The sequence below is a fragment of the Bison bison genome, unplaced genomic scaffold (genome assembly GCF_000754665.1).
Source record: "Bison bison bison isolate TAMUID 2011002044 unplaced genomic scaffold, Bison_UMD1.0 scf7180017864489, whole genome shotgun sequence".
Taxonomy (NCBI): domain Eukaryota; kingdom Metazoa; phylum Chordata; class Mammalia; order Artiodactyla; family Bovidae; genus Bison; species Bison bison.
In genome coordinates this window covers 7,709,333-7,719,812 of record NW_011495048.1, presented here as the reverse complement: position 1 = coordinate 7,719,812, position 10,480 = coordinate 7,709,333, and positions in this window count along the sequence as shown.

Here is a 10,480-nt window from a genome sequence, read left to right as displayed (position 1 = left end):
AGGAGGAAATGGCAACCCACTCCAGTGTTCTTGCCAGGAGAATCCCAGGGACGGGGGAGCCTGGTGGGCTGCCGTCTATGGGGTCGCACAGAGTCAGACACAACTGAAGCGACTTAGCAGCAGCAGCAGCAACCTGTCCACAGGGTACAGAAACCTATCAAAGCTGCTCTGATCTCAACAGCGGATGTATGGGAGCAGCCAGTATTATCACCACAGGCACTTCTCTTCGGGAGCAGTCAGTGAACTTACCTGCTGCTATCCCGTTCATCAAGTTACCCACCCCCAACCCCTGGGGTGAAGGGATGAATGCAGGTTGCAGAACACACTCAGGAGTGGAAAGGTCAGAGAACCTCTTCCTTCCTGAGTCCGAACTACATTCCTCTGCCTTCACCTGGGGCAAAAAGGGGCCACTCCTTGGAGGACAGGGTCTGATTTATAAACTGAGAAGGGCTGACAGGTATGTTAAGGAAAAGGCAAATGTTCAGCTGCACTTCTTTTTTTATCCAGCAGGTGGCAATGAGTAAGTGACAAAACTCCAAGGAGAAATATTGAGAGCCAAAGCCAGAAGGGCATTGAAATCTTTAAGAATCTTTAAAATTCGTAATTAAAGGCCAGTTTTTAAAATATTTAAATTTTGTTTAAATTGGCATAAAACAGAAGCCCCTCAAAAGGTTCTCAGGATTACAAACAATTGTGTCAGAAACGAGCATTTTAAATTTTTAATAAAAACAGAATTCTAAACTCTGTGTCTTTTAATGTAAAGAGATGTCTGACCAGTCCCAATGGTGAAACAGAATAGTCTGCAGATGACCTCAGGAGACCACTCTGGGTTGTCTGGACAACGGACCAGCTGTGTCCAGCAGTCTCCCTATTTCTTCCAAATTCCCCTTTCCTTGGCACAGGTGACTTCCTCCCTCCCTCCCTGCAGGAGGGGTCACAGCTTCCCATGGACACCCAAGGAGTCCAGACACAAGCAGCTGGCTCTCTCAGATAATTCTTGACAGTTGACATCTACACAGTCTGATAGCAAGTGGTCTGCATGAACCCCACTGACAAGAATGTTTACAGCTTTGGTCTGGAAGAAGAGAGGATGTCCCTTCATCGGAATGCTCACTTATGACATGTCCCACAGAGCACCTTGCCCCTGTGTGACCTCTGTCTATACCTTCTCTTGCAGATTCTTGGTTGGTAAAGTTCCTACTTAAGCCTGTTCCTGTCTATGACGTTGTGAATTTGCCTGAGCTCTGTTGTACAACAACCTATGCTTTAAATTGCTTTCCAGATGATGAGCGTTCCTTATGCCTTCCATGGTCTCACCATTGTGACCTCTCCAGGGAGCAAAATGTATAGAGTGAGATAGCAATCTTCCTAGTTAAAATAAGGCAAGTAAAACCATGGTCTGTTTTCTAATGGACTGTCTTTAAAGCACTTACAATGCACTGTTAGGGTTTGGAATGAGACAAGGAATGTATACTTTTCATTTCTCTGTTATTACTTTTGACAGTGTTGGTTTAATTGATTTGTAAAATTTATCCTGACAATTCTGCCCCACATGTCTGTGGAAACATCCAGTGTTCTGAACACCCCTTTTTCCTGTGTTTTTCTGTGATGGAGGTAGTGAGGCAGAGAAAAGGAAATCTTCCAATGTGAAATTAAGGCATGAAAGACTATCACACATAACAACAACAAAGTCTCATGATTTCACAGTTCCTTGCAATATGTTTGTATGAACAAAATTTGTTATCTTTGGTCAACCCAATTAATGACTGAAAAACGAAGACAGAGCAGCTCTCTAAGGTTAAATTATGGAACTCCCTTTTGCGCCAATTTGCAAAAATCACTGTTGTCTTGAATGTGATTAAGATATTGTGTTTGTGAGGGCTTGAGGGGTCAACTTATTTTTTGTTACACCATGTCACTAAATTCCATAAGTTGATGTTGATAATCTTCTTAACCTATAGAATTACAAAAACTCTTTAAAGTTATTTTTCTCACTCTCTAAAACCCACAATACTATAAGTTTAATTAATCACTCTTTCATAACAAGAAATTAGACTTTCAGACAGAGCGGTTATGGAAAACCCCAACATGGTTCCAAAGTTGAATAAAGATAATCTTGTATTTGGACCTTCCAGGTGGCACTAGTGGTAAAGAACCTACGTCTCAACACAGGAGACCTAAGAGACACAGGTTCAGATCCCTGGGTTGGGAAGATTCCTTGGAGGAGGGCATGGTAACCCACTCCAGAATTTTTGCCTGGAGAATCCCATGGACAAAGGAGCCTGGTAGGCTACATTCCTAAGGGTCTCAAAGGGTCGGACACAACTGAAGCGACTTAGCACACATGCACAATCTTGTACTTAAATAAGAAAATATCTTGCCAATGAGAAAGATATGCTGTGCTTAGTTGTTCAGTCGTGCCCAATTCTTTGCGATCCCATGAACTGTAGCCTACAAGGCTCCTCTGTCCATGGGGATTGTCCAGGCAGGAATACTGGAGTGGGTTGCCATGCCCTCCTCCAAGGGGATCTTTCCAACCCAGGTCTCCTGCATTGCAGGCAGATTCTTTATCATCTACATCACCAGGGAAGTCCAAGAATACTGGAGTAGGTAGCCTATCCCTTTTTTCTAGGGGAACTTCCCAACCCAAGACTCGAACCAGGGTCTCCTGCATTGTAGATGGATTCTTTACCAGTTGAGCTACCCGGGAAGCCCAATGATAAAGATACTAAAATAAGTAAACTTATGATTTTTCAGTAATTTTAAGGAGTAAAGGGAATTCCCTCTGGTGGGCTCTGTACTTCTGTTGCAAATAGACTGGATTTGATTCCTGGTCAGGAAACTAAGATCCCACAAGCCACTGGGCATGGCCAAACAAAAAGAGAGAGAAGTAAGGTAACACCTACCCATTTGCACATGTCAAAGCAATGGTTTTATTTGTTGACATTATTTGACTTACAAATGGAAACATAATGTTTTATAACTTGCTTTTTAGGCTTAATATATCTTGGACATCTTTCCATGTCATTCTTTCAAAAGAATATGTAATATCCCAATACATGAATATCATTATTCCTGTAACCAATTCCATATGTATAAATACTTGCAATTTTTCAACCTTTTGCTATTATGAACAATGCTGCAATAAAAATCCTGTACATATATCTTTTTATCCTTGAATGATTATTTGTATGAAATACATGAAATTAAAACATCCTTGCTCCTTGGAAGGAAAGCTATGACAAACCTAAACAGCATATTAAAAAGCAGAGGCTTCACTCTGCCAACAAAAGTTCATATAGTCAAAGCTTGGTTTTTCCAGTAGTCATGTACAGATGTGAGAGTTGCACGGTAAGAAGGCTGAATGCTGAAGAATTGATGCTTTCAAACTGTGGTGCTGGAGAAGACTCTTGAGAGTTCCTTGGATAGCAAGGAGATCAAACCAGTCAAACCTAAAGGAAATCAACCCTGAATATTCATTGGAAGGACTGATGCTGAAGCTGAAGCTCTAATAATTTGGCAACCTAATATGAATAGCCAACTCATTGGAAAAGACCCTGGTGCTGGGAAAGATTAAGGGCAGGAGGAGAAGGGGGCGACAGAGAATGAGATAGTTGGATGGCATCACCAACTCAATGGACATGGGTTTGGGTGGACTCCGGGAGTTGGTGATGGACAGGGAAGCCGGCATGCTGCAGTCCATGGGGTCTCTAAGAGTCGAACACGACTGAAGCGACTTAGCAGCAGCAGCTACGTAGTCCCTCCAAAAAACTGAACCACTATATGTTCTTGTATAAACACTGTATCAGGATAGGGCCATAATTTTCAGAGTTTTGTTGCACGGAAACTCTTTCTTTGCAAGACATCTTTTTCAGAATCCAGAATGTAAATCAGAAAATGAGCTTCATTTTGGCAGAAGCTAAAACAGAGGTGGGAGGCCTGCAGTTCTGCTTACCTGTCTCTGTGGTCCCTCCAGTGTGACCTACTGGAACACAGAACAACACAATACAGATAGTTCTTTGTCCACAAATATTATTTGGCTGAAAGTAGGACTAACATGATAAAAGACTTAAAAATTATACAATCCCTAATTATACTTCAATTTCAGACCCAATTTTTAGTAATTTAGTCCCAGCATTTTTTATGTGTTCTTTCATTGGTTTCTTTTTCTTTACAATGAGCCCCTGTTTGTGGCAAAGTTCTGGTCCTTTTAGACAGTCAAATAATTTACACCTTTGTCTAAATTGTACTGAATGTATAAATCCTAAATTTGCTCTCACTGGAATCAATACATTCATTTTTGGTTTGTCCGCATTTTATTTTTTTAATTTTTCCAATTTATTTATTTGGCTGCGCTGGGCCTGCATCGCTGCACACAGGCTTTCCCTAGTTGCAGTGAGTGGGGGCTCCTCCCCACTTGTGGTGCTCAGGCTTCTCATTGTGGTGGAGCATGGGATCTGAGGTGTGCGGGTTTCAGTAGTTGCGGCACTTGGGCTTTGTTGCCCTGCAGCACATGGAATCCTCCTGGACCAGGGATTGAACCCATGTCCTCTGCATTGGCAGGCAGATTCCCAACCACTCGACCACCAGGGAAGTCCAATTTCTCTTCCTTTTAATAAAAATAAATATTCAAATATTTGATTTTAAATATTTAACATTTGAATAAAACCTTCAAATGATTATGTAAACTATCAACAAAGGTAGTGACTTCCAAAACTGAACCTCTTGGTTCTATCATCAAAATGTTCATTCACTAACTGATAGAGAAAAATGTGAACTGAGGGAAAGGTGAGTTGGAGTGTGAGCAGAAAGGCAGGTGGGAAAGATCTGAAGAACCACTTACATACTAATATCATTGCAATCACTGACTCTATTCAGTAATTTAGAAACCTACTTGCATTTTTTTCTTCTTGCCTATTTGCAACAGTTTTATCAGACTTTACCAAGCTTATTGCTTCCAGGAAAACAACTGAAAGAAGAGTGAACCAGGTAAAGAATACAGAAATGTCCCATTCAACTGGGGAGCCACTTCAAATCCTAGCTTCTGTGAGATTCTTCTAACGGGGGCTTCTGCCTCCCCTGGTTTTCCAGAGAATGCTCATCTATCCGTTTTTCCCCAAACCGTTTCACTTTTATTGTGACTTTTGTCAGAATGAAGAGAAATCATCCAAGATTTATTTCAAGTTAATTCACATAGGCATAATTAGGCTTATTATTTTTAACCAACTAGGTATTGTCCCCCTTTTCATCACTATGTAATGCTTCTTAAAAACATCCAGAAATACTGGCTCTTAGAGACAAGGCTGGAACACATTCAACTCTCTAAAAGGAGCAGATCTGTAGCCTCAATCAGAGGCTTATTGTGAAGGAAGAAAAAAATTCAGTAGAAAATACACAGAATACTGGAACGATTGTATTCATTGATTCAACAAGTGTAGAATGGAGCAATGTGCTAGTTGCTAAGAGAGTACAAAAAGTATAAACCATGATCACTACTCAGAGTTTGTGATATTGTCAGGGCAACTAGGCTCACACCCTAAAAAAAGTTACATGATAATTTCAGTAGTTTATGAATAAAATGTGAAATGTGTGATACAGATTATGGTTGCTGTAGAAGACCCAGTTTCAGAGTCTTAGTTCATTAACCCCCTTATAGTTTCACATGCCCTTTTACCTACTTTAGACTTTATGTCCAGCCACTTTTTTTTGCAATTAAATAAAATTTTAATTTTTCATTGGAGTATAATTGCTTTACAATATTGTGTTAGTTTCTGTTGTACAACAGTGTGAATCACTGTAGTTTTGATTTGCATTTCTGCAACAATTACTGATGTTGGGCATTTTTTCATGTCCCTGTTGGCCATTTGCATGTCTTACTTGGAGAAATGTATATTTAGGTCTTCCGCCCAATTTTTGATTGAGTTTTTTGTTTTCTTGTTGTTATTAAGTTGTATGAGCTGTTTGTATGTTTTAGAAATGAAGCTCTTGTCAGTTGCATCATTTGCAAATATTTTGTCCCAGTCTGTTGTTTGTCTTTTTGTTTTCTTTATAGTTTACTTTGTTGTGCAAAACTTGTAAGTTTGATTAAGTCCCATTTATCTGTTTTAGTTTTTTATTTCCATTTCCTTGGGAGTGTCCATCTTTAAAAGACAGGAATTTTGAAAAAAACTTGTGAACATGTTTTAAAGCTACTATATCTCTCAAAGCATTTTTTTTCGTTTGTTTTGTTTTGTTTTTGGCTGTTCCGCGTGGCATTTGGAATTTCCCTGACCTGAGATCAAATCTGTGCCCCTTGCAGTAGAAACTTGGAGTCTTAAGCACTGGACCACCATGGATGTCCTCTCAAACCATTTTTTAGCCTGCTAGTTCTTCAAGCTACTTTGCTGTTCTTACAAGTACCATGGTTCTCAATATAGTGATCTACTCCGTTTCTTAGTTTCTCATTACCCAATATTCAATTATTGTTGATAGTCCAGATTATTAGCGCCTAAACGAACACTACTGCTATTGAACACAGTATCCAAATTAGCACAGCATTCAAGGCCCTACAAAAGTTACCTGCAACTTTCCTTTTCATTTTACCTCCCTGTTTCATTTACACTTCAGCCAGTTGGATTGATCATTCCCCACTTGTACCCTCTGCTTTCCCACCTTTGTGCTGTTGCTCAGGTGGTTTCCCTCACCAGGAAGACTCTCTCCTTAATTTCTCAATTGGTCAAGACACCCAGTTCAAATGCTGTGTTATCCAAGAAGAGTTCCTTGATCTTCCCAATCAGAAACATTCCCTTCCTCCTCTACACACCAAAGTACATTGTCAACTTTACTGCAGACATCTCATTTTATACCATATTATGTACATCTTTGTATTCCTTTCAGCATCCCAACAATACCTTGCTCATAATAAGTCCATCATCTTTTTCAAATGAATACATTTAGCTAAATAAGATTTAATTTTACTCTCATCAGAAGACTAATTAAGGTCCTTGTAGTCTCCAAATCTATTAGACTAATACATTAAAGCTAAGGAAAATTGTAAAATGGTCTATGCTAAAGAAAAAAAGTCTTCTTTTATTTGAACAGTTTTAATGGAGTGACTCAAATTAAATCACAAATATTCTCCAAAAAGGTTTGCTTTTTAGATATGTTTGCATATAGTATTTCTACAATTCCTGGTCAACATGAAATTTCCATGGAAACAGATCACACATACTGGAGAAGAAAGAACTGAATTGTGTTTGATCTGCATTTTGTCATCTCCATGGAGCTATTTGTGCTAAATATTTGAGTGCACAGGGGGAGTATAATTGAAAACCACCTAAGTGAAGACATAATATTTAATGCTTATAAAAATGATAATATCTGCTCTGAGTTTTAAAGATTTTTTTAGTACATGAAGATAATATAAAGTTCAAATATTTCTTGACTCATACATTAGTATCACCATGTAAAATACCCCTTTGCCTCTTTGCTAGTCCATTAGGGAAAGAAATTAAATGCTCATCGTGGAAAGGGGGATCATGCTGTTTTGGTCCCCTAGAAAAAAATGATTTCTTCTGGATATCATTCAGCTATTTGTACAAAAAACCTTCTAGACTAGATTCATTGTCTGGCAATTAGATATCTAACAATTTTGATTTGAAATATGACTAATCAAATAAGGACAGTTTGCTTAAAACATATGGAAAGAAACTCAAAGCTTAAAATATTTTTTACTCACTAGTGCTATAAATCTTTCTGATTTATGATTTGAGAAATGTATTTTTTCCTAAGCACTATAAAAAATTACCCTTAGTTAAAACTACTTAAAGTCACTAGAAAGACTATATCTTAAACATTATCTTTTTCTAATCTGGCTTTGTAAAATTAATCTACCTTTGTAAATTAAAATTCTTAAACATTGTTTAATACAACTCAAAATGTTGAACAGGTATCAGAAACACCTTATGATTTTCTTCAAATTCTCATGTACAATGAATGCATCAGCTGTACCTTTATTTCTACATTTCCATAAACGTAACCAGAGCAAATATAACATAGAAAAGATGAAAAGAATTAGAAAAATTGTATATTGTGTTCACTGAAAATGTGCACAAAGGCTATTAATATAAAAAGTTTTTAATAAAAACCAATTAATTGTTATGGTTGTAGAACAAACAATAATAGTGTGATTAACTTCTTTATATTAATAGCCTATGAAAGCATTGCTAAAGGCAATTTTAATGTATTAGAAACATACTTTGTTGTTTAGTTGCTAAGTCCTGTTTGACTCTTCTGTGACACCATGAACCTGTGTCCACCAGGTTCTTCTGTCCATGGAATTTCACAGGCAAGAATACTGGAGTGGGTTGCCATTTCTTTCTCCAGGAGATCTTCCCAATCCAGGGGCCAAACCTGTGTTTCCTGCATTGCAGGCAGATTCTTTACTGTCTGAGCCACCAGGGAAGCCCAGTACCATACTTAGCTTGTTCTTTACCAAAATTTATACCAAAATTTATCTTACCAAAAAAAGAGTATCGTTTACTCTGCCAGGGTCAAAAAGTGTTAAAATGCAAGAAAGTAAAAGTAAAAACAAACAAAACAATAGCAGAAAGCTGCCAATAGACTATTACTTCCATTTCGATGATTTTAATTATCTTCTGATAGCTATGCTCCAGTTTGAATTTGAATGTAGCCTCTATCTAGTTGGGCAGAATAAGGCTGAGTGCTAACCGCACCCCCTCATCCCCTCACTGCACCCCCCAACCCCCTCCCCACCATGGGTTTGCTGCATGCTAACTTTTTCCACTTGGGGAAGGGCTGCCTCTTAGGTCTATGCTTCTGTTTCCTCACCTGTCTTTGTAGGGCTGCCTATATCTTCAACTAAACTACAGGCAAACATGCTTACAAGCATTGCTCAGTTTATTAATAAACTGGCATAATGTTTGAAGATTTAAAAACCTGAAAACCAAGATCCTGAAAAAGGGAGTAATAATAATTCTTGGACTCCAGAATAAAGACTCTGCTAAGAAACAATCTGAAAAGTCAAAAAATAGGAGAAAGATTAAAATTAAGATATTAATAATGACTACTTTGTTGGGAACCTACCATGTATCAGGTATTTTACACATATCATTGTATTTAACTCCTAATGCTCCTGAAAAGTTGGCATTTTATCATGACTGAGCTGAGAAAGGTCACCTACCTCTAGTCACACTGCTAGTTTTTTAGAAACTAGAATCTGAATTCAGACTTGTTTAAAAAGCTCACATTCTTCTTTTTATATTATACTGCTATAGCAATATGATAAAATATTCAGTCAGTCAGTTCAGTCGCTCAGTTGTGTCCGACTCTTTGTGACCCCATGAATTGCAGCATGCCAGGCTTCCCTGTCCATCACCAACTCCCAGAGTTTACCCAAACCCATGTCCATCGAGTCAGTGATGCCACCCAGCCATCTCATCCTCTGTCATCCCCTTCTCCTCCTGCCCCTAATCCCTCCCAGCATTGGGGTCTTTTCCAATGAGTCAACTCTTCGCATGAGGTGGCCAAAGTACTGAAGTTTCAGCTTCAGCATCAGTCCTTCCAGTGAACACCCAGGACTGATCTCCTTTAGGATGGACTGGTTGGATCTCCTTGCAGTCCAAGGGACTCTCAAGAGTCTTCTCCAACACCACAGTTCAAAAGCATCAATTCTTCGGCGCTCAGCTTTCTTCACAGTCCAATTCTCACATCCATACGTGATTACTGAAAAAACCATATCCTTGACTAGACGGACCTTTGTTGACAAAGTAATGTCTCTGCTTTTGAATATGCTATCTAGGTTGGTTATAACTTTCCTTCCAAGGAGTAAGCGTCTTTTAATTTCATGGCTGCAATCACCATCTGCAGTGATTTTGGAGCCCAGAAAAATAAAGTCTGACACTGTTTCCACTGTTTTCCCATTTATTTCCCATGAAGTGATGGGACTGGATGCCATGATCTTCGTTTTCTGAATGTTGAGCTTTAAGCCAACTTTTTCAGTCTCCACTTTCACTTTCATTAAGAGGCTTTTTAGTTCCTCTTCACTTTCTGCCATAAAGGTGGTATCATCTGCATATCTGAGGTTATTGATATTTCTCCCGGCAATCTTGATTCCAGCTTGTGCTTCTTCCAGCCCAGCGTTTCTCATGATGTACTCTGCATAGAAGTTAAATAAGCAGGGTGACAATATACAGCCTTGACGGACTCCTTTTCCTATTTCGAACCAGTCTGTTGTTCCATGTCCAGTTCTAACTGTTGCTTCCTGACCTGTGTAAAGGTTTCTCAAGAGGCAGATCAGGTGGTCTGGTATTCCCATCGCTTTCAGAATTTTCCAGTTTATTGTGATCCACACAGTCAAAGGTTTTGGCATAGTCAATAAAGCAGAAATAGATGTTTTTCTGGAACTCTCTTGCTTTTTCGATGATCCAGCGGATGTTGGCAATTTGATCTCTGGTTCCTCTGCCTTTTCTAAAACCAGCTT